Below are 23,983 nucleotides of genomic sequence, written 5' to 3' on the forward strand. Positions count from 1 at the left end.
AATTCTGTTGCATTAGAGAAACTAATTGAGGCTTAAACTCAAAGTTGTTTGCTCCAATGGCAGGGATAGAGATGCTTCTCCCATAGAAGTCGGGAGTAGGTGCAGTAAAGTCACCCAACACCTTCCTTGCATTGTTGGCATTGTTGTTGTTTTCGGCTGCCATGGGTTCTTCTTCTTTGAAGATTTCTGTTAGGTCCTCTTCAGAGAGTTGTGCCTTAGCTTCTCTTAGCTTTCGCTTCAAGGTCCTTTCAGGTTCAGGGTCAGCCTCAACAAGAATGCTTTTGTCTTTGCTCATGCTCATATGAAAGAGAAAAGAACAAGAAAATATGGAATCCTCTATGTCACAGTATAGAGATTCCTTGAGGTGTTAGAGGAACAGAAAAATAGAAGGAAGAGGTAGAAGAATTCAAACTTAGTGAGATAGAGTTCGAATTGTGCATTGAGGAGGAGTGGTACTCCATAAATAGAAGGATGTGAAAAGAGGGGAAGAGATTTTTCGAAAATTAAGTAAAAGATTTAAAAAAAACATTTTGAAAAAGATTTTGAAGAAGATATGATTGAAAATTTTTTTGAAAAAGATGTGATTTAAAAGTTATGGTTTTAAAAAGATATGATTGAGAAGATATGATCTGAAAAACAATTTAAAAAGATTTGATTTTAAAGATTAATGACTTGCCTAACAAGAAAAGATATGATTCAAACATTAAACCTTTCTCAACAGAAAAGGCAACATACTTGAAATGTTCAATCAAATCATTAATTGTTAGCAAGTATCTTTGAAAAAGGAAAGAAATTGATTTTGAAAAAGATTTGATTGAAAAGATATGATTTGAAAAAGATTTGATTTTGAAAAACTTTGAAAACTTGAAAAAAAAATTGCATTAAAAACAAAATCTTCCCTCTTGTGCCATCCTGGCGTTAAACGCCCAGAATGGTGCACATTTTGGCATTTAACGCCCAAAGCTCTACCCTTTTGGGCGTTAAACGCCCAGCCAGGCAGTCAGGCACCCTGACTAGCGTTTAAACGCCAGTCTTTCCTTCTTCATTGGGCGTTTTGAACGCCCAGCTTTTTCTGTATAATTCCTCTGCTGCATGTACTGAATCTTCAGTTCCCTGTATTATTGACTTGAAAATAGAACCAAGATCAAATAAACAATGCATGCAAGACACCAAACTTAAATTTAGACACTAGACTCAAACAAGAAACATAAAATATTTTTTGTTTTTATGATTTTGTAATTTTTTTTTTGGATTTTTTGAAAATTAAGTGGAAAAGAAAATAAAGGTATCAAAATTCTTAATGAGAATTCCAGGAATCATGCAATGTTAGTCTAAAGCTTCAGTCTAAAGGAATTAGACATGGATAGCCAAGCTTCAGCAGGACATTGCATTCAAGAGCTAAATTGATGAGAATCAATTAGCTTTGGTGATGATAAGATCATCACCTTGAAACACTAGAATTCATTCTTAAGAACTCTGAAAAATACCTAATCTAAGCAACAAGATGAACCGTCAGTTGTCCATACTCGAAACAGTCCCCGACAACGGCGCCAAAAACTTGGTGCACGAAATTGTGATCACTACTTTTCACAACTCAAATAATCCCTAGTAATGGCCCCAAAGACTTGGTGCTCAATACCATGGCATAAACACAACTTCGCACAACTAACCAGCAAGTGCACTGGGTCGTCCAAGTAATAAACCTTACGCGAGTAAGGGTCGATCCCACGGAGATTGTTGGTATGAAGCAAGCTATGGTCACCTTGTAAATCTCAGTCAGGCAGACTCAAATGGTTATGGATGATATATGAATAAAACATAAAGATAAAGATAGAGATACTTATGTATTTCATTGGTGAGAACTTCAGATAAGCGTATGAAGATGCTTTGTCCCTTCCGTCTCTCTACTTTCCTACTGTCTTCATCCAATCCTTCTTACTCCTTTCCATGGCAAGCTGTATGCAAGGGTTTCACCGTTGTCAGTGGCTACCTCCCATCCTCTCAGTGGAAATGTTCAACGCACCCTGTCACGGCACGGCTATCCAGCTGTCGGTTCTCGATCATGTCAGAATAGAATCCAGTGATTCTTTTGCGTCTGTCACTAACGCCCCACAATCGCGAGTTTGAAGCTCGTCACAGTCATTTAATCATTGAATCCTACTCAGAATACCACAGACAAGGTTTAGACCTTCCGGATTCTCTTGAATGCAGTCATCAATTCTAGCTTATACTACGAAGATTCCGGTTAAAGAATCCAAGAGATATCTACCCAATCTAAGGTAGAACGGAGGTGATTGACGGTCACACGTTCATAGGTGAGAATGATGATGAGTGTCACGGATCATCACATTCATCAAGTTGAAGAACAAGTGATATCTTGGAACAAGAACAAGCCGAATTGAATAGAAGAACAATAGTAATTGCATTAATACTCGAGGTACAGCAGAGCTCCACACCTTAATCTATGGTGTGTAGAAACTCCACCGTTGAAAATACATAAGAACAAGGTCTAGGCATGGCCGTGAGGCCAGCCCCCAGTGATCAAAAGATTCAAAGATCTCCAGATTGAAAAATACAATAGTAAAGGGTCCTATTTATAGGGAACTAGTAGCTTAAGAATTACAAAGATGAGTAAAAGACATAAAAATCCACTTCCGGGCCCACTTGGTGTGTGCTTGGGCTGAGCATTGAAGCATTTTCGTGTAGAGACTCTTCTTGGAGTTAAACGCCAGTTTTTGTGCCAGTTTGGGCGTTTAACTCCCACTTTGGTGCCAGTTCCGGTGTTTAACGCCGGGCATTCTTGAGATGATTTGGAACGCCGGTTTGGGCCATCAAATATTGGGCAAAGTATGGACTATTATATATTGCTGGAAAGCCCAGAATGTCTACTATCCAACGCCGTTGAGAGCGTGCCAATTGAACTTCAATAGCTCCAGAAAATCCACTTCGAGTGTAGGGAGGTCAGAATCCAACAGCATCTGCAGTCCTTTTCAGTCTCTGAATCAGATTTTTGCTCAGGTCCCTCAATTTCAGCCAGAAAATACCTGAAATCACAGAAAAACACACAAACTCATAGTAAAGTCCAGAAAAGTGAATTTTAACTAAAAACTAATAAAAATATACTAAAAAGTAACTAAATCCTACTAGAAACATACTAAAAACAATGCCAAAAAGCGTACAAATTATCCGCTCATCAATAGACGACGTAAACTGGCATTCAACGCCAGTTCCATGTTGCAGTCTGGTGTTCAGTGCTAAAAACAGGTTACAAGTTGGAGTTCAACACCAGAAACAGGTTACAACCTGGCGTTCAACTCCAGAAATAGTCCAGGCATGTGAGAAGCTTAAGTCTCAGCCCCAGCACACACCAAGTAGGCCCCAGAAGTAGATTTCTGCATCAATTATCTTAGTTTACTCATTTTCTGTAAACCTAGGTTACTAGTTTAGTATTTAAACAACTTTTAGAGATTTATTTTGTATCTCATGACATTTTAGATCTGAATTTTATACTTTTTGGCGGCATGAGTCTCTAAACTCTATTGTTAGGGGTGAGGAGCTCTGCAGCGTCTCGATGAATTAATGCAATTATTTCTGTTTTCCATTCAAACACGCTTGTTCCTATCTAAGATGTTGATTTGCGCTTCACTATGAAGAAGATGATGATCCGTGACACTCATCACCTTCCTCAATCCATGAACGTGTGCCTGACAACCACCTCTGTTCTACATTAGATTGAATGAGTATCTCTTAGATTTCTTAATCAGAATCTTCGTGGTATAAGCTAGAATTGATGGCGGCATTCATAAGAGTCCGGAAAGTCTAAACCTTGTGTGGTATTCCGAGTAGGATTCAAGGATTGAATGGCTGTGACGAGCTTCAAACTCGCGATTGTTGGGCGTAGTGACAGACGCAAAAGGATCAATGGATCCTATTCCGATATGATCGAGAACCAACAGATGATTAGCCGTGCTGTGACAGAGTATTTGGACCATTTTTACTGAGAGGATGGGAAGTAACCATTGACAATAGTGACGCCCTACATACAGCTTGCCATGGAAGGAGCCTTGCGTGTGTGAAGAGGAGGACAAGAGAAAAGCTAAAATTCAAAGGACAAAGCATCTCTAAAACTCCAACATATTCTCCATTATTGAGTAACAATTACTTATTCCAAACACTTTCACTTTTTACAATTAAATTCAAAGAACTTTATTGGCATCCTGACTAAGATTAATAAGATAACCATAGCTTGCTTCATACCAACAATCTCCGTGGGATCGACCCTTACTCACATAAGGTATTACTTTGACGACCCAGTGCACTTGCTGGTTAGTTGTGTGGATTGCAAAAGTGTGATTGCAATTTCGTGCACCAAGTTTTTGGCACCGTTGCCAGAGATTGTTTGAGTTTCAACAACTAAAGGTTTATTTTGTTGCTTAGATTAGGAATAGAGTATTGATGCTATAGAGTCATTAAATTTGAGTCCTTTAATTTCTCTTCAAAAATTTTTCAAAAATATTACTTTTCCTTATTAATTTTTAATTTTTCGTGAGTTAGTGTCTTATTCTAAGTTTGGTGTCAATTGCATATTTTATATTTTCCTTTTAAATTTTCGAATTTATGTTCTTTGATTTTTAAGTTGTTCTTGTTTATTTTTCTTGTTTGATTTTTAGTTTTTCTTGTTCTATGTCTTTTCTTGTTTTTCTTGTTCTTTTCCAAAGCATTAGTCTTCCAAATATATATATATACTGCTTCAAAACAAGTGTTACTTTTACTGCCCAATTGGCTAGAGCGTTGGTCTATGTTCTTGGTAATTGGGTATGTTCTTTTTAAAATCTATTTCAAAAATAATTTTTCTTTGATTGAATCTTGTGCCAAACTTTAAGTTTGGTGTTTTATTGTTAATCTTTTTATAATTTTCGAAAATTTTATTGAAGTTTTCTAAATATTTTAAGTTTGGTGTTCTTTCTTTTGTTCTTATTGTTCTTGTGAATCTTCAAAGGGTTCTTGAGTTTTCTTTGTGTTTTGATCTTAAAATTTTTAAGTTTGGTGTTCCTTGGTGTTTTTCCTCCAAAATTTTCGAAAACAAGGAGGATTAAATCTAAAAATTTTAAGTCTTGTGTCTTTTGTGTGTTTTTCTCTTTCATCATAAAATTCAAAATTCAAAAAAAAAAAAATCTTCTCTAACTATTTTTAAGCCACAATTTCGAATTTTTTTCAGATTTCAATTTCAAAAATATCCTAACCACTTTCTCTCTCCTCATTTTTTCAAAAGTTTTCAAAATAATAATAATAATAATAATAATAATAATAATAATAATAATAATAATAATAATTTTTATTTTTATTTTTATTTTTTCATTATTTCAGAAATTTATTTCTTTTTATTTATTATTTTAGTTTTTATTTTATTTTATTTTGTTATTTTGGAAATTAATTTTTTTTATAAAATAAAATAAATAAAATTTAAATCCACATTACCTCATTTACTCCAACATGGACCTAAGTGAAAATGAACAGTCCAGAAGGACTCTGGGGTCATATGCTAACCCCACTACTGCTTCATATGGGAGTAGTATCTGTATACCCTCCATTGGAGTCAGTAGTTTTGAGTTGAATCCTCAGCTCATCATCATGGTGCAGCAAAGTTGCCAGTATTTTGGTCTTTCACAGGAAGAACCTACAGAGTTTCTGGCACAGTTTTTACAAATTGCTGACACAGTACAAGATAAGAAGTAGATCAGGATGTCTACAGGCTATTACTGTTCCCATTTGCTGTAAAAGACCAAACTAAGAGGTGGTTAAATAACCAACCTAAGGACAGCATAAAGACATGGAAACAGCTGTCAGAAAAATTTCTGAATCACTATTTTTCTCTAAAACGGATGACACAGCTAAGGCTGAGCATCCAAGGCTTCAAACAAGGAGATAATGAATCTCTTTATGATGCTTGGGAGAGATATAGAGAGATGCTAAGAAAATGCCCCTCTGAAAGACAATAGAAGAAGCTCAAGAGCTCATTGATACAGTTGCCAGAAATCAGCATCTGTACCTAAGCAGTGAACCTTCCATGAAAGAAGAGGCTAAAACAGTAACTGCTGAACTGAGTCCTACAGAACAAGTTACTGAATTCAATCAGCAACTGGATTTTCTAACAAAACAGCTAGCTGAATTCAAGGAAATAATACAAGAAATAAGAATGGCTAATATGAATATGGAAGTACAGTTGAAGCAAACAGAACAGCAGTTATCAAAATAAATAACAGAAGAGTGTCAAGCAGTTCAATTAAGAAGTGGAAAAACATTAAATACCTCACTTCAAGATAGCAAGAAGCCAAGAAATGAGCAAACTAACCAAAATCCCTCTGAGGACAGTAAGAGCCCAGATAGGAATAATTCTGGCGCTCAAACGCCAGAGAATGGGTGGAAAGCTGGCGTTGAATGCCCAAACCATGCTCAGTCCTGGCGTTCAATGCCAGAAACAAGCAAGGATTTGGCATTGAATGCCCAAAGGGAGCACAGTTCTGGCGTTCAGACGCCAGAAACAAGTAAGGAGTCGGCGTCCCCTGGCATTCAAATGCCAGTGGGGGATCAGACACATATAAGTACTGATAATAACCCATCTAAAAAGGCTCCTCAAACCACATCTGTAGGAAATAAACCTGCAGCAACTAAGGTTGAGGAATACAAAGCCAAAATGCCTTATCCTCAGAAACTCCACCAAGCGGAACAGGATAAGCAATTTGCCCACTTTGCAGACTATCTCAGGACTCTTGAAATAAAGATTCCGTTTGCAGAGGCACTTGAGCAAATACCCTCTTATGCTAAGTTCATGAAAGAGATCTTAAGTCATAAGAAGGATTAGAGGGAAACTGAAAAAGTTTACCTCACAGAAGAATGCAGTGCAGTCATTCTGAAAAGCTTACCTGAGAAGCTCAAAGATCCCGAAAGCTTTATGATACCATGCACATTAGAGGGTACTTGTACCAAGCAAGCTCTATGTGATATTGGGGCAAATATCAACCTGATACCTGCATCTACTATCAAAAAGCTTGGTTTGACTGAAGAAGTCAAACCAACCCGAATATGTCTCCAACTTGCTAATGGCTCCATTAAATACCCATCAGGCGTGATTGAAGACATGATTGTCAAGGTTGGGCCATTCGCCTTTCCTACTGACTTTGTGGTGCTGGAAATAGAGGAGCACAAGAGTGCAACTCTCATTCTAGGAAGACCTTTCCTAGCAACTGGCCGAACCCTTATTGACGTCCAAAAAGGGGAAGTAACCTTGAGAGTCAATGAAGATGAGTTCAAGTTGAATATTGTCAAAGCTATGCAGCATCCAGACACCCCAAATGACTGCATGAGCATTGATATTATTAACTCTCTGGTAAAAGAGGTCAATATGACTGAGAGTCTCGAATCAGAGCTAGAGGACATTTTTAAAGATGTTCAGCCTGATCTGGAGGAATCAGAGAGAATAATAGAACCTCTGAAAATACCTCAGGAAGAAGAGAAACCTCCTAAACCCGAGCTCAAACCATTACCACCATCCCTGAAATATGCATTTCTGGGAGAAGGTGATACCTTCCCTGTGATCATAAGCTCTACCTTAGAGCTACAGGAAGAGGAAGCACTAATTCAAGTGCTAAGGACACACAAGACAGCTCTTGGGTGGTCCATCAGTGATCTTAAGGGCATTAGCCCAGCCAGATGCATGCACAAGATCCTATTGGAGGGTGACGCCAAGCCAGAGGTTCAACCACAAAGGCGGCTGAATCCAGCCATGAAGGAGGTGGTGCAGAAGGAGGTCACTAAATTACTAGAGGCTGGGATTATTTATCCTATTTTTGATAGCCCCTGGGTAACCCCTGTCCAAGTCGTCCCTAAGAAGGGTGGCATGACAGTGGTCCATAATGAAAAAAATGAACTGGTTCCCACATGGACAGTTACAGGGTGGCATATGCGTATTGATTATAGAAGGCTCAATACAGCTACCAGAAAGGATCATTTTCCTTTACCATTCATAGACCAAATGCTAGAAAGACTAGCAGGTCATAAATACTACTGCTTCCTGGATGGATATTCAGGTTATAATCAATTGTAGTAGATCCCCAGGATCAAGAGAAAACAGCATTCACATGTCCATCTGGAGTATTTGCATACAGAAGGATGCCATTTGGTCTGTGCAATGCACCTGCAACCTTTCAAAGGTGCATGCTCTCAATTTTCTCTGATATGGTGGAAAAATTTCTGGAAGTCTTCATGGATGACTTTTCAGTATTTGGAGACTCATTCAGCTCCTGTCTTGACCATCTAGCACTTGTTCTAAAGAGGTGACAAGAGACTAACCTGGTTTTAAACTGGGAGAAATGTCACTTTATGGTGACTGAAGGAATTGTCCTTGGGCACAAAATTTTGAACAAGGGAATAGAGGTGGATCAAGCTAAGGTAGAGGTAATTGAAAAATTACCACCACCTGCCAATGTTAAGGCAATCAGAAGCTTTCTGGGGCATGCAGGATTTTATAGGAGGTTTATAAAGGATTTCTCAAAAATTGCCAAACCTCTAAGTAATCTGGTAGCTGTTGACACACCATTTATATTTGATAAGGAGTGTCTGCAGGCATTTGAGACTCTGAAAGCTAAATTGGTCACAGCACCAATCATCTCTGCACCAAACTGGACATTACCATTTGAACTGATGTGTGATGCCAGTGACCATGTGGTGGACGAAATTGTGATCACATGTTCTTTGATTTGATTCATTGTAATTGGATTTTAGAAATTGGCACTGAGTGAAAGCACAACTCCGTTCAACTAACCAGCAAGTGTACTGGGTCGTCCAAGTAATACCTTACGTGAGTAAGGGTCGAATCCACAGAGATTGTTGGTATGAAGCAAGCTATGGTCACCTTGTAAATCTCAGTCAGGAGGATAAAATTGATTGATGGTTATTGGAATAAATAATAAATAAAAAGGAATAAAAAGGGATAGAGATACTTATGTAGATTCATTGGTGGGAATTTCAGATAAGCGGAATGGAGATGCTGTAGAGCTCTCGGACGCCTGCCTTCCTACTGCTTCTACTCAATCCTTCTTACTCCTTTCCATGGCAAGCTTTGTATAGGGGTTCACCATCAACTGTGGCTACTTTCATTCCTCATGGGGAAATATCCTATGCGGCTGTCACTCGCATAGCTAACCAGTCTGGAGGCATCACCCATGGTTGATAACTACATCCATCCTCGCAGTGAAAGCTAATGCTCACGCACTCTGTCACAGTACGGCCAATCAACCGGTTGGTTCCCTCCCCTACTGGAATAGAATCCCTCTTTTGCGTTTGTCACTAACGCCCAGCAGGTTACAGGTTTGAAGCACGTCACAGTCATTCATGAACGGAATCCTACTCGGAATACCACAGACAAGGTGAGACTTTCCGGATTCCCAGGATCCTACTCGGAACACCACAGACAAGGTTGGACTTTCCGGATCCAGACAAATGCCGCCATCTATCTAGCTTATACCACGAAGATTCTGTTGGGGAATCTAAGAGATACACATTCAAGCCTTGTTGCATGTAGAACGTAAGTGGTTGTCAATCACGCGCGTTCATGAGTGAGAATGATGATGAGGGTTTACTCATCATCATTCATCATATTCTTGAGTACGAATGAATATCTTGGAATAAGAATAAGATAGAGAATTGAATAAAAGAAAATAGAACTTCATTAATCTTTGAGGTACAGCAGAGCTCCACACCCTTAATCTATGGTGTGCAGAAACTCCACCGTTAAAAATACATAAGTGAAAGAGGTCCAGGCATGGCCGAATGGCCAGCCCCCTAAAACGTGATCAATGATCTCCTAAGATGAAGAATAAAACAAAACTGAGACCAAAGATGTCTAATACAATAGAAAGATGTCCTATATATACTAGACTAGCTACTAGGGTTTACATGAGTAAGTAATTGATGCATAAATCCACTTCCGGGGCCCACTTGGTGTGTGCTTGGGCTGAGCTTGATCAATACACGAGCAGAGGCTTCTCTTGGAGTTGAATTTCGAGTTATGATGTGCTTTGGGCGTTCAACTCCGGATTATGACGTTTTTCTGGCGTTTAACTCCAGAAAGGAGCGTTACTTGGCGTTCAACGCAGTTTGCGTCGTCATTCTTCGAATAAAGTATGGACTATTATATTGCTGGAAAGCCCTGGATGTCTACTTTCCAACGCCGTTGAGAGCGCGCCATTTAGAGTTCTGTAGCTCCAGAAAATCCATTTCGAGTGCAGGGAGGTCAGATTCCAACAGCATCAGCAGTCCTTTTGTCAGCCTTTTCAGAGTTTGCTCAAATCCCTCAATTTCAGTCAGAATTTATCTGAAATCACAGAAAAACACACAAACTCATAGTAAAGTCCAGAAATGTGAATTTAACATAAAAACTAAGGAAAACATCCCTAAAAGTAGCTCAAACTTACTAAAAACTATATAAAAACAATGCCAAAAAGCGTATAAATTATCCGCTCATCACAACACCAAACTTAAATTGTTGCTTGTCCCCAAGCAACTGAAAATCAAATAGGATAAAAAGAAGAGAATATACTATAAAGTCCAAAATATCAATGAATATTAATTTAATTACATGAGCGGGACTTGTAGCTTTTGCTTCTGAACAGTTTTGGCATCTCACTTTTTCCTTTGAAGTTCAGAGTGATTGGTATCTCTAGGAACTTAGAATTTGGGATAGTGTTATTGACTTCTTAGTTAAGCATGTTGATTCTTGAACACAGCTACTTTGAGTCTTGGCTGTGGCCCTAAGCATTTTGTTTTCCAGTATTACCACCAGATACATAAATGCCAGACACATAACTGGGTGAACCTTTTCAGATTGTGACTCAGCTTTGCTAGAGTCCCCAGTTAGTGGTGTCCAGAGCTCTAAGCACACTCTTTTGCCTTGGATCACGACTTTAACCACTTAGTCTCAAGCTTTTCTTTTGCTTGGACCTTCATGACACAACATGGTTAGGGACAGCTTGATTTAGCCGCTTAGGCCTGGATTTTATTTCCTTGGGCCTCCTATCCATTGATGCTCAAAGCCTGGATCCTTTTTCCCTTGCCTTTTGGTTTTAAGGGCTATTGGCTTTTTCTATTGCTCCTTCTTTTTCTATATACTCTTTTTAGATAACTTTTTTTTTCACTGCTTTTTCTTGCTTCAGAATCAATTTCATGAATTTTTCAGATCATCAATAACATTCTCTTTGTTCATCATTCTTTCAAGAACCAACAATTTTAACACTCATAAACAACAATATCCAAAGACATATGCACTGTCATTCATTCATTCAGAAACAAAAGCATTGTCACCACATCAATATAATTAAACTAAATTCATAATAATTTCGAAAATTATGTACTTCTTGTTCTTTGAATTAAAACATTTTTCTTTTAAGAGGTGAAGGATTAATAGAATTTATTCATAGCTTTAAGGCATGGTTACATATTAATGATCATGAAATAACGACACAAAACATAGATAACACAATAATTAAAAACCGAAACAGAAAGAAATAAAGAACAAGGAATGAATCCACCTGAGTGAAGGTGGCGCCTTTTTGAAGGTCCAATGGTGCTTTTTGAGCTCCTTTATGTCTCTTCCTTGCCTTTGTTGCTCCTCCCTCATTGCTCTTTTCTTTTTATTTCTTGGGGAATGATGGAGTGCTCATGATGTTCCACCCTTAGTTGCTTCCAATATTTGTGGGATATAACTTATCCCCTGAGATATCTCAGGGATCTCTGATTTGCAGCCACATGTTTACCACTGAGCTATGACGGCTTATATTTTAATTTTTCCATCTCCCATGACTCAGAGGTGGAAGCTTTTTATCTTCCCTTTGAGGTTCTCTGGCTTTAGGTGCCATTAATGGTAATGGAAAAGCAAAAAAGCTATGCTTTTACCACACCAAACTTAAAATATTGCTCGCCCTCGAGCAAGAAAAGAAAGAAGAGAAGAAGAAGAAGAAGAAAATGGAGAGGTGAGGGGAGATGTGTTCGGCTATATGGGTGGGATTGGGTGGGAAGGAGAAGTGAATTGTAAATAGGTGGTGTGTATGGGGAAGAGTGGATAAATGTGGGTGGTGATGAAAAACAGAAGGGATGACCATGAATATAGAGATATAGGGCGAGGTAGGTGGGGATCCTGTGAGGTTCACAGATCCTTGAGGTGATCCTGTGGGGTCCACAGATCCTGAGGTGTCAAGGAATTCCATCCCTGCACCAAATAGGCATGTAAAATGCCTTGGCACACCATTCTGGCGTTCAAACGCCCATTGGTGCATGTTCTGGGCGTTAAACGCCCATGTGATGCTTGTTTCTGGCGTTGAACGCCAGTTTCATGCTTGTTTCTGGCGTTCAGCGCCAGATTGTCTTCTGTGTGCGCATCCTGGCGTTAAACGCCAGGATGTAGCTTGTTTTGGGCGTTCAGCGCCAGAATGGTGCTCTGTTCTGGCGTTGAACGCCGGCCAGATGCACCTTCTGGGCGTTGAACGCCAGCCCGTGCATCCTCCAGGGTGAAAATTTTTTTCTTCTGTTTTTTTGACTCTGTTTTTAATTTTTTTTGATTTTTTCGTGACTCCTCATGATCATGTACCTAATTCAACACAAAAATAACACCAAACAAAATAAAATAAAATTAGATAAATAAAATTGGGTTGCCTCCCAACAAGCGCTTCTTTAATGTCAATAGCTTGACAGTGACTCTCATGGAGCCACATGGTGATCAGGTCAATTAGTGTGTATATTCCCAACACCAAACTTAGAGTTTGGATATGGGGTTTGAACACCAAACTTAGAGTTTGGTTGTGGCCTCACAACACCAAACTTAGAGTTTGACTGTGTGGGCTCTTCTTGACCTTGAACTGAGAGAAGCTCTTCATGCTTACTCTCTTTGTCATAGAGGGATGGCCATGTGCTTTAAACACAAGGTAGTCCCATTCAATTGAAGGACTAACTCACCTCTGTTGACATCTATTACAGCTCCTGCTGTGGCTAGGAAAGGTCTTCCTAGGATGATGCATCATCATCTTCCTTCCTAGTGTCTAGGATTATGAAATCAGTAGGGATGTAAAGGCCTTCAACCTTTACTAGCACGTCCTCTACTAATCCATAAGCTTGTCTTATGGACTTATCTGCCAATTGTAATGAGAACAAGGCAGGTTGTACCTCAATGATCCCCATCTTCTCCATTACAGAGAGTGGCATAAGATTTATCCCTGACCCCAGGTCACATAGAGCTTTTTCAAAGCTCATGGTGCCAATGGTACAAGGTATTAAGAACTTGCCAGGATCTTGTTTCTTTGAGGTAGAGTTTTCTGAATCCAAGTATCTAGTTCACTAATGAGCAAGGGAGGTTTACTTTCCCAAGTCTCATTACCAAACAGTTTGGCATTCAGCTTCATGATAGCTCCTAAATATAGAGCAGCTTGCTCTCCAATCACATCTTCATCCTCTTCAGAGGATGAATATTCTTCAGAGCTCATGAATGGCAGAAGGAGATTTAATGGGATCTCTATGGTCTCTAGATGAGCCTCAGATTCCTCTGGATCCTTAATAGGAAACTCCTTCATGCTTGAAGGACGTCCCAGGAGGTCTTCCTCACTAGGATTTTCGTCCTCCTCCTCCTTTGTGCATTCGGTCATTTTGATCACATCAATGGCCTTGCACTCTCCTTTTGGATTTTCTTCTGTATTACTTGGGAGAATACTGGGAGGAGTTTCAATGACTTTCTTACTCAGCTGGCCCACTTGTGCTTCCAGATTTCTAATGGAAGATCTGGTTTCATTCATGAAACTGAAAGTGGCCTTTGACAGATCAGAGACTATGTTGGCTAAATTAGAATTGTTTTGTTCAGAGTTCTCTGTCTGTTGCTGAGAAGATGATGGATATGGCTTACTATTATTCAGCCTTGCACGTCCACCATTGTTAAAACCTTGATGGGGTTTTTGTTGATCCTTCCAGGAGAAATTTGGATGATTTCTCCATGATGAGTTATAGGTGTTTCCATAAGGTTCACCTAAGTAATTAACTCTGCCATGGCAGGGTTTTCAGGATCATAAGCTTCTTCAGAAGCTGCCTCTCTATTACTGTTGGATGCATGTTGCAATCCATTCAGATTCTGAGAGATCATGTTGACCTGTTGAGTCAACACTTTGTTCTGAGCCAATATGGCATTCAGAGCATCAATTTCAAGAACTCCTTCTTCTGAGGGACCCCATTATTCACGGAATTCCTTTCAGAAGTATACATGAACTGGTTGTTTGCAACCATGTCAATGAGTTCTTGAGCCTCTCAGGCGTTTTCTTCAGGTGAATAGATCCACCTGCAGAATGATCCAATGACATTTTCGAAAATTCAGAGAGACCATAATAGAATATATCTAATATGGTCCATTCTGAAAACATGTCAGATGGACATCTCTTGGTCAGCTGCTTATATCTTTCCCAAGCTTCATAGAGGGATTCACCATCTTTTTGTTTGAAGGTTTGAACATCCACTCTCAGCTTGCTCAGCTTTTGAGGAGGAAAGAACTTATCTAAGAATGCAGTGACAAGCTTATCCCATGAGTCCAGGCTGTCTTTGGGTTGTGAATCCAACCATACTCTAGCTCTGTCTCTTACAGCAAAAGGGAAAAGCAAGAGTCTGTAGACTTCAGGATTAACTCCATTTGTCTTTACAGTGTCACAGATCTGCAAGAACTCAGTTAAAAACTGGTAAGGATCTTCAGATGGAAGTCCATAAAACTTGCAGTTTTGTTGCATTAAAGCAACTAGTTGAGGCTTAAGCTCAAAGTTATTGGCTCCAATGGCAAGAATGGAGATGCTTCTTCCATCAAATTTGGATGTTGGCTTAGTGAAGTCACCAAGCATTCTCCTTGCATCATTATTATTATTTTCGGCCATCACCTCTTGTGCTAATGTTTCTGAAAGGTTGTTTCTGGATTGTTGTATTTTAGCTTCTCTTAATTTTCTCTTCAGAGTCCTTTCAGGTTCTGGATCAATTTCAACAAGAGTGCCTTTGTCCTTGTTCCTGCTCATATGAAAGAGAAGAAACAAGAAAGAAAAAGGAATCCTCTATGTCACAGTATAGAGATTCCTTTATGTTAGTAGAAAAAGAAGGGGGTAGAAGAATGAAGAAGGAGGTTCGGATTATGGATGAAGAGAGGTGAAGAGAAGTGTTAGTAATTAAATAATTAAATAGAATAAGAAAAGAGAAGAGGAATTTCAAAATAATGTTTGAAAAGGGGTTAGAGATTTTCGAAAATTAGAGAAAATGTAATTAAAATTAAACATGAACAATTAATTAATTAAAAAGAATTTTGAAAAAGAGGGAGATATTTTCGAAAATAGGAAAGAGAAAAGTAGTTAGGTGGTTTTGAAAAAGATAAGAAACAAACAAAAAGTTAGTTAGTGATTGAAAAAGATTTGAAATTAAATTTGAAAAAGATAAGAAGATAGTAAGTTAGATAAGATTTTGAAATCAAATTTGAAAAAAAATAAAAATTTTGAAAAAGATCAAATAAAAGATAAAAAGATTTAATTTAAAAATTTTGAAATTAATTACTTCACTAACAAGAAACTACAAGATAAGATTTTAGAACTTAAAGATTGAACCTTTCTTAACAAGAAAGTAACAAACTTCAAATTTTTGAACCAATCACATTAATTATTAGTGAATTTTCGAAAATTAAATATAAAGATAAGAAAAAGATTTTGAAAATAATTTGAAAAATATTTTTGAAATTTTCGAAAAATAGAAAAAAAATGAAAAAGATATGATTTTTGAAAAAGATTTTGAAAAGATAAGATTTTTAAAATTGAAATTTTGATTTGACTTGTAAGAAACAACTAATTTTGAAAATTTTTGACCAAGTCAATCCAAAATTTCGAAAATTTGGAGGGAAATAAGGAAAAGATATTTTTTGATTTTTGAATTTTTAATTATGAGAGAGAAAAACAACAAAAATACTTTATGCATGAAATTTTTAGATCAAAACAATGAATGCATGCAAGAATGCTATGAATGTCAAGATGAACACCAAGAATACCTTGAAGATCATGATGAACACCAAGAACATAAATTTGAAAAATTTTTAATGCAAAGAAAACATGCAAGACACCAAACTTAGAAATTTTTAATGCATGAAAAATAAGAATGCAAAAATGCACATGAAAAACAAGAAACAACACAAAACAAGAAATCATCAAGATCAAACAAGAAGACTTATCAAGAACAACTTGAAGATCATGAAGAACACTATGAATGCATGGATTTTTCGAAAAATGCAAGAAAAATTTTAAAAGCATGCAATTGACACCAAACTTAAAAATTAACACAAGACTCAAACAAGAAACACAAAATATTTTTTGATTTTATGATTTTCTAATTTTTTTTTTGGATTTTTATTAATTATTTTCGAAAATAATGTTTAGAAAAACGAAAAATAAAAGAAAAATTTTGAAAAAGATTTTTGAAAAGAAAATTACCTAATCTGAGCAACAAGATGAACCGTCAGTTGTCCATACTCGAACAATCCCCGGCAACGGCGCCAAAAACTTGGTGGACGAAATTGTGATCACTGTTCTTTGATCTGATTCATTGTAATTGGATTTATTCAATAATTGTCCTTATTTGAAGTCACAACTCCGTTCAACTAACCAGCAAGTGTACTGGGTCGTCCAAGTAATAACCTTACGTGAGTAAGGGTCGAATCCACAGAGATTGTTGGTATGAAGCAAGCTATGGTCACCTTGTAAATCTCAGTCAGGAGGATTAAACATTTGTAATAGTGATAATTGGATTGTTTTAATAAAAAGGAATAATAAAAGGGATAGAAATACTTATGCAGATTCATTGGTGGGAATTTCAGATAAGCGGAATGGAGATGCTGTAGAGCTCTCGGACGCCTGCTCTCCCACTGCTTCTACTCAATCCTTCTTACTCCTTTCCATGGCAAGCTTGTATAGGGGTTCACCATCAACTGTGGCTACTTTCATCCTCACGGGAAATATCCTATGCGGCTGTCACTCGCACAGCTAACCAGTCTGGAGGCATCACCCATGGTTGATAGCTACCCCATCCTCGCAGTGAAAGCTAATGCTCACGCACTCTGTCACAGTACGGCCAATCACCGGTTGGTTCCCTCCCCTACTGGAATAGAATCCCTCTTTTGCGTTTGTCACTAACGCCCAGCAGGTTACAGGTTTGAAGCACGTCACAGTCATTCATGAACGGAATCCTACTCGGAATACCACAGACAAGGTGAGACTTTCCGGATTCCCAGGATCCTACTCGGAAACCACAGACAAGGTTGGACTTTCCGGATCCAGACAAATGCCGCCATCTATCTAGCTTATACCACGAAGATTCTGTTGGGGAATCTAAGAGATACACATTCAAGCCTTGTTGCATGTAGAACGGAAGTGGTTGTCAATCACGCGTTCATCAGTGAGAATAATAATGAGGGTTATCTAACTCATCATCATTCATCATGTTCTTGAGTACGAATGAATATCTTGGAATAAGAATAAGATAGAGAATTGAATAAAAGAAAATAGAACTTCATTAATCTTTGAGGTACAGCAGAGCTCCACACCCTTAATCTATGGTGTGCAGAAACTCCACCGTTGAAAATACATAAGTGAAAGAGGTCCAGCATGGCCGAGAGGCCAGCCCCTAAACGTGATCACTAGATCAAATACAATCCAGGATGTCTAATACAATAGTTAGATGTCCTATATATACTAGACTAGCTACTAGGGTTTACATGAGTAAGTAATTGATGCATAAATCCACTTCCGGGGCCCACTTGGTGTGTGCTTGGGCTAACTTGATCTATCCACGAGCTGAGGCTTCTCTTGGAGTTAAATTTCGAGTTATGATGTGCTTTGGGCGTTCAACTCCGGATTATGACGTTTTTCTGGCGTTTAACTCCAGAAAGGAGCGTGTACTTGGCGTTCAACGCCAGTTTGCGTCGTCATTCTTCGAATAAAGTATGGACTATTATATATTGCTGGAAAGCCCTGGATGTTTACTTTCCAACGCCGTTGAGAGCGCGCCATTTAGAGTTCTGTAGCTCCAGAAAATCCATTTCGAGTGCAGGGAGGTCAGAATCCAACAGCATCAGCAGTCCTTTTGTCAGCCTTTTTCAGAGTTTTGCTCAAATCCCTCAATTTCAGTCAGAATTTACCTGAAATCACAGAAAAACACACAAACTCATAGTAAAGACCAGAAATGTGAATTTAACATAAAAACTAAGGAAAACATCCCTAAAAGTAGCTCAAACTTACTAAAAACTATATAAAAACAATGCCAAAAAGCGTATAAATTATCCGCTCATCAGCAACCCCGCACAACTAACCAGCAAGTGCACTGGGTCGTCCAAGTAATACCTTACGTGAGTAAGGGTCGATCCCATGGAGATTGTCGGCTTGAAGCAAGTTATGGTTATCTTGTAAATCTTAGTCAGGATATCAATAATTATCAGGGTTGATTGTGAAAAGTAAAAGAACATGAAATAAGTACTTGTTTTGCAGTAATGGGGAACAGGTTGAGGTTTTGGAGATGCTCCATCTTCTGAATCTCTGCTTTCCTACTGTCTTCTTCTTCAAGCACGCAAGACTCCTTCCATGGCAAGCTGTATGCAAGGGTTTCACCATTGTCAGTGGCTACCTCCCATCCTCTCAGTGGAAATGTTCAACGCACCCTGTCACGGCACGGCTATCCATCTGTCGGTTCTCAATCAGGCCGGAATAGAATCCAGTGATTCTTTTGCGTCTGTCACTAACGCCCCGCCCTTAGGAGTTTGAAGCTCGTCACAGTCATTCAATCATTGAATCCTACTCAGAATACCACAGACAAGGTTTAGACCTTCCGGATTCTCTTGAATGCCGCCATCAGTTCTAGCTTATACCACGAAGATTTTGATTAAGGAATCCAAGAGATATCTACTCAATCTAAAGTAGAATGGAGGTGGTTGTCAGGCACGCGTTCATGGTTGAGAATATGATGAGTGTCACGGGTCATCACATTCATCCGGGTTAAGAACAAGTGATATCTTAGAACGGAAGCAAGCATGATTGAATAAGAAACAGTAGTAATTGCATTAATCCATCAAGACGCAGCAGAGCTCCTCACCCCCAACCATGGGGTTTAGAGACTCATGCCGTGGAAGGTACACAAAGAAACGTGTAAAGTGCCATGAGGTCCAAATACAATGTCAAAAGATCCTATTAATAGTGAACTAGTAACCTAGGGTTTACAGAATTGAGTAAATGACAGAAAAATCCACTTCCGGGCCCACTTGGTGTGTGCTTGGGCTGAGCATTGAAGCATTTTCGTGTAGAGGCTCTTTCTGGAGTTAAACGCCAGCTTTTATGCCAGTTTGGGCGTTTAACTCCAATTTCTATGCCAGTTCCAGCGTTAAACGCTGGGAATTTTGAAGCTGATTTGCAACGCCGGTTTGGGCCATCAAATCTCGGACAAAGTATGGACTATTATACATTGCTGGAAAGCCCAGGATGTCTACTTTCCAACGCCGTTGAGAGTGCGCCAATTGGGCTTCGGTAGCTCCAGAAAATCCACTTCTAGTGTAGGGAGGTCAGAATCCAACAGCATCTGCAGTCCTTTTCAGCATCTGAATCAGATTTTTGCTCAGGTCCCTCAATTTCAGCCAGAAAATACCTGAAATCACAGAAAAACACACAAACTCATAGTAAAGTCCAGAAAAGTGAATTTTAATTAAAAACTAATAAAATATACTAAAACTAACTAAATCATACTAAAAACATACTAAAAATAATGCCAAAAAGCGTATAAATTATCCGCTCATCACAACACCAAACTTAAATTGTTGCTTGTCCCCAAGCAACTGAAAATCAAAATAGAATAAAAAGAAGAGAATATACTATAGACTCCAAAATATCAAAGAAACTTAGTTCCAATTAGATGAGCGGGACTAGTAGCTTTTTGCTTCCGAACAGTTTTGGCATCTCGCTTTATCCTTTGAGGTTCAGAATGATTGGCATCTATAGGAATTCAGAATTCAGATAGTGTTATTGATTCTCCTAGTTAGGTATGATGATTCTTGAACACAGCTACTTTATGAGTCTTGGCCGTGGCCCAAAGCACTCTGTCTTCCAGTATTACCACCGGATACATACATGCCACAGACACATGATTGGGTGAACCTTTTCAGATTGTGACTCAGCTTTGCTAGAGTCCCCAATTAGAGGTGTCCAGGGTTCTTAAGCACACTCTTTGCCTTGGATCACAACTTTGTTTCTACCCTTGCCTTTTGGTTTAAAGGGCTATTGGCTTTTTCTGCTTGCTTTTTCTTTTTCTCTTCTATTTTTTCGTTTTTTTTATTCACTGCTTTTTCTTGCTTCAAGAATCAATTTGATGATTTTTTAGATCCTCAATAACAGTTCTCCTTTTCCATCATTCTTTCAAGAGCCAACAATTTTAACATTCTTAAAACAACAAATTCAAAAGACATATGCACTGTTCAAGCATTCATTCAGAAAACAAAAAGTATTGTCACCACATCAAACTAATTCAACTAGTTTCAGAGATGAATTCAAAATCCTGTACTTCTTGTTCTTTTGTGATTAAATCATTTTTCATTTAAGAGAGGTGATGGATTCATAGGACATTCATAGCTTTAAGGCATAGACACTAAGATACTAATGATCATGTAATAAGACACAAACATAGATAAACATAAGCATAAAAATTCGAAAAATAGAAAATAAAGAACAAGGAGATTAAAGAACGGGTCCACCTTAGTGATGGCGGCTTGTTCTTCCTCTTAAAGATCTTATGGAGTGCTTGAGCTCCTCAATGTCTCTTCCTTGCCTTTGTTGCTCCTCTCTCATGATTCTATGATCTTCTTTAATTTCATGGAGGAGGATGAAATGTTCTTGGTGCTCCACCCTTAGTTGTCCCATGTTGGAACTCAATTCTCCTAGGGAGGTGTTGATTTGCTCCCAATAGTTTTGTGGAGGAAAGTGCATCCCTTGAGATGAATCTCTCCATCTCCCATGGCTCTGAGGTGGAAGCTTTTGCCTTCCCTTTCCTCTTTCTAGAGGTTTCTCCGGCCTTAGGTGCCAAAAATGGTTATGGAGAAACAAAAAGCAACGCTTTTACCACACCAAACTTAGAAGGTTTGCTCGTCCTCGAGCAAAAGAAGAAAGAAGAGAGAGAGTGGTGGGGTAGGTGGGGATCCGGTGGGGTCCACAGATCCTGAGGTGTCAAGGATAATTCATCCCTACACCAAGTGGCGAGCAAAAATGCTCCTACTACCAATCCTGGCGTTAAACGCCGGGCTGGTGCCCATTTCTGGCATTTAATGCCAGCTTGGTGCCCATTCCTGGCGTTTAACGCCAGTCTGGTGCCCCTTTCTGGCGTTAAACGCCCAGAATGGTGCCAGACTGGGTGTTAAACGCCCATTTGCTGCCCTTACTGGCGTTTAAATGCCAGCAAGGTTTTCCTCCAGGGTGTGCTATTTTTCTTCTGTTTTTCATTCTGTTTCTGCTTTTTCAATTGAATTTGTGACTTCCCATGATCATCAACCTATAGAAAATATAAAATAACAAAGGAAAATAATAAATATAACATTGGGTTGCCTCCCAACAAGCGCTTCTTTAATGTCAGTAGCTTGACAGTGGGCTCCATGGAGCCTCACAGATGTTCAGAGCAATGTTGGAACCTCCCAACACCAAACTTAGAGTTTGAATGTGGGGGTTCAACACCAAACTTAGAAGTTGGTGGTGGCCTCCCAACACCAAACTTAGAGTTTGATTGTGGGGGCTCTGTTTGACTCTGTTTTGAGAGAAGCTCTTCATGCTTCCTCTCTATGGTTACAGAAGGAGAACCTTGAGTCTTATAGTTTGCACTATCTGCAAGCCACGGAGCTTCCTGAATAGCAAACAATTGCTCATCCGGAAAGGTTTCAGAGATCTCAGTAGGAAGGAGGGATGCTCCTGCTACTGGTTCTATCCGGGACAAGTGATCAGCCACTTGATTCTCTGTTTCTTTTCTGTCTCTTATTTCTATATCAAACTCTTGCAGAAGCAACACCCATCTTATGAGCCTGGGTTTTGAATCCTGCTTTGTGAGTAGATATTTAAGAGCAGCATGGTTAGTGTACACAATCACTTTTGATCCTACTAAATAAGATCTGAACTTGTCAATGGCATAAACCACTACAAGTAACTCCTTTTCTGTGGTTGTGTAGTTCTTCTGTGCATCATTTAGAATACGGCTGCCATAATAAATGACATGCAGAAGCTTACCATGCCTTTGTCCCAGTACTGCACCAATGGCATGGTCACTGGCATCACACATTAGTTCAAATGGTAATGTCCAGTCTGGTGCAGAGATGACTGGTGCTGTGACCAGCTTAGCTTTCAGAGTTTCAAATGCCTGCAGACACTCATTATCAATAATAAATGGAGTGTCAGCAGCTAGCAGATTACTCAGAGGTTTGGCAATTTTTGAAAAATCCTTTATAAACCTTCTATAGAATCCTGCATGCCCCAGAAAGCTTCTGATTGCCTTAACATTGGTAGGTGGTGGTAATTTTTCAATTACTTCAACTTTAGCTTGATCCACCTCTATTCCTTTGTTTGAAATTTTATGCCCAAGGACAATTCCTTCAGTCACCATAAAGTGACATTTTTCCAGTTTAAAACTAGGTTGGTCTCTTGGCATCTTTTCAGAACAAGTGCTAGATGGTTAAGGCAGGAGCTGAATGAGTCTCCAAATACTGAAAAGTCATCCATGAAGACTTCCAGAAATTTTTCTACCATATCTGAGAAGATAGAGAGCATGCACCTCTGAAAGGTTGCAGGTGCATTGCACAGACCAAAAGGCATCCTTCTGTAGACAAATACTCCAGAAGGACATGTAAATGCTGTTTTCTCTTGGTCCTGAGGATTTACTGCAATTTGGTTGTAACCTGAGTAGCCGTCCAAAAAGCAGTAGTATTCATGACCTGCTAGTCTCTCTAGCATCTGGTCTATGAATGGTAAAGGAAAATGATCCTTTCTGGTGACTGTATTGAGCCTTCTATAGTCAATACACATGCGCCACCCTGTAACTGTTCTTGTAGGAACTAGTTCATTCTTTTCATTATGAACCACTGTCATGCCTCCCTTCTTAGGGACAACGTGGACAGGGCTCACCCAGGGGCTATCAGAAATAGGATAAATAATCCCATCCTCTAGTAACTTAGTGACCTCTTTCTGCACCACCTCCTTCATGGCTGGATTTAGCCGCCTTTGTGGTTGAACCACTGGCTTAGCATCATCCTCCAATAGGATCTTGTGCATGCATCTTGCTGGGCTAATGCCCTTAAGATCACTTATGGACCACCCAAGAGCTGTCTTGTGTTTCCTTAGCACTTGAATTAGTGCTTCCTCTTCCTGTGGATTTAGAGTAGAGCTTATGATCACTGGAAAAGTGTCACCTTCTCCCAGAAATGCATATTTCAGGGATGGTGGTAGTGGTTTGAGCTCTGGTTTAGGAGGCTTATCTTCTTCCTGAGGAATTTTCAAAATTTCTTTTATTTCCTTTAGTTCCTCCAGATCAGGCTGAACATCTTTAAAGATGTCATCTAGCTCTGATTCAAGACTTTCAGTCATATTGACCTCCTCCACCAAAGAGTCAATAATATCAGTGCTCATGCAGTCATTTGATGTGTCTGGATGCTGCATAGCTTTGACAACATTCAACTTGAACTCATCCTCATTGACTCTCAGGGTTATTTCCCCTTTTTGTACATCAATGAGAGTTCGTCCAGTTGCTAGGAAAGGTCTTCCTAGAATGAGAGTTGCACTCTTGTGCTCCTCCATTTCCAGCACTACAAAGTCAGTTGGAAAGGCAAATGGCCCAACCTTGACAATCATGTCCTCAATTATGCCTGATGGATATTTAA

Source organism: Arachis stenosperma, chromosome 3 (genome assembly GCF_014773155.1).
Source record: "Arachis stenosperma cultivar V10309 chromosome 3, arast.V10309.gnm1.PFL2, whole genome shotgun sequence".
Lineage (NCBI taxonomy): Eukaryota > Viridiplantae > Streptophyta > Magnoliopsida > Fabales > Fabaceae > Arachis > Arachis stenosperma.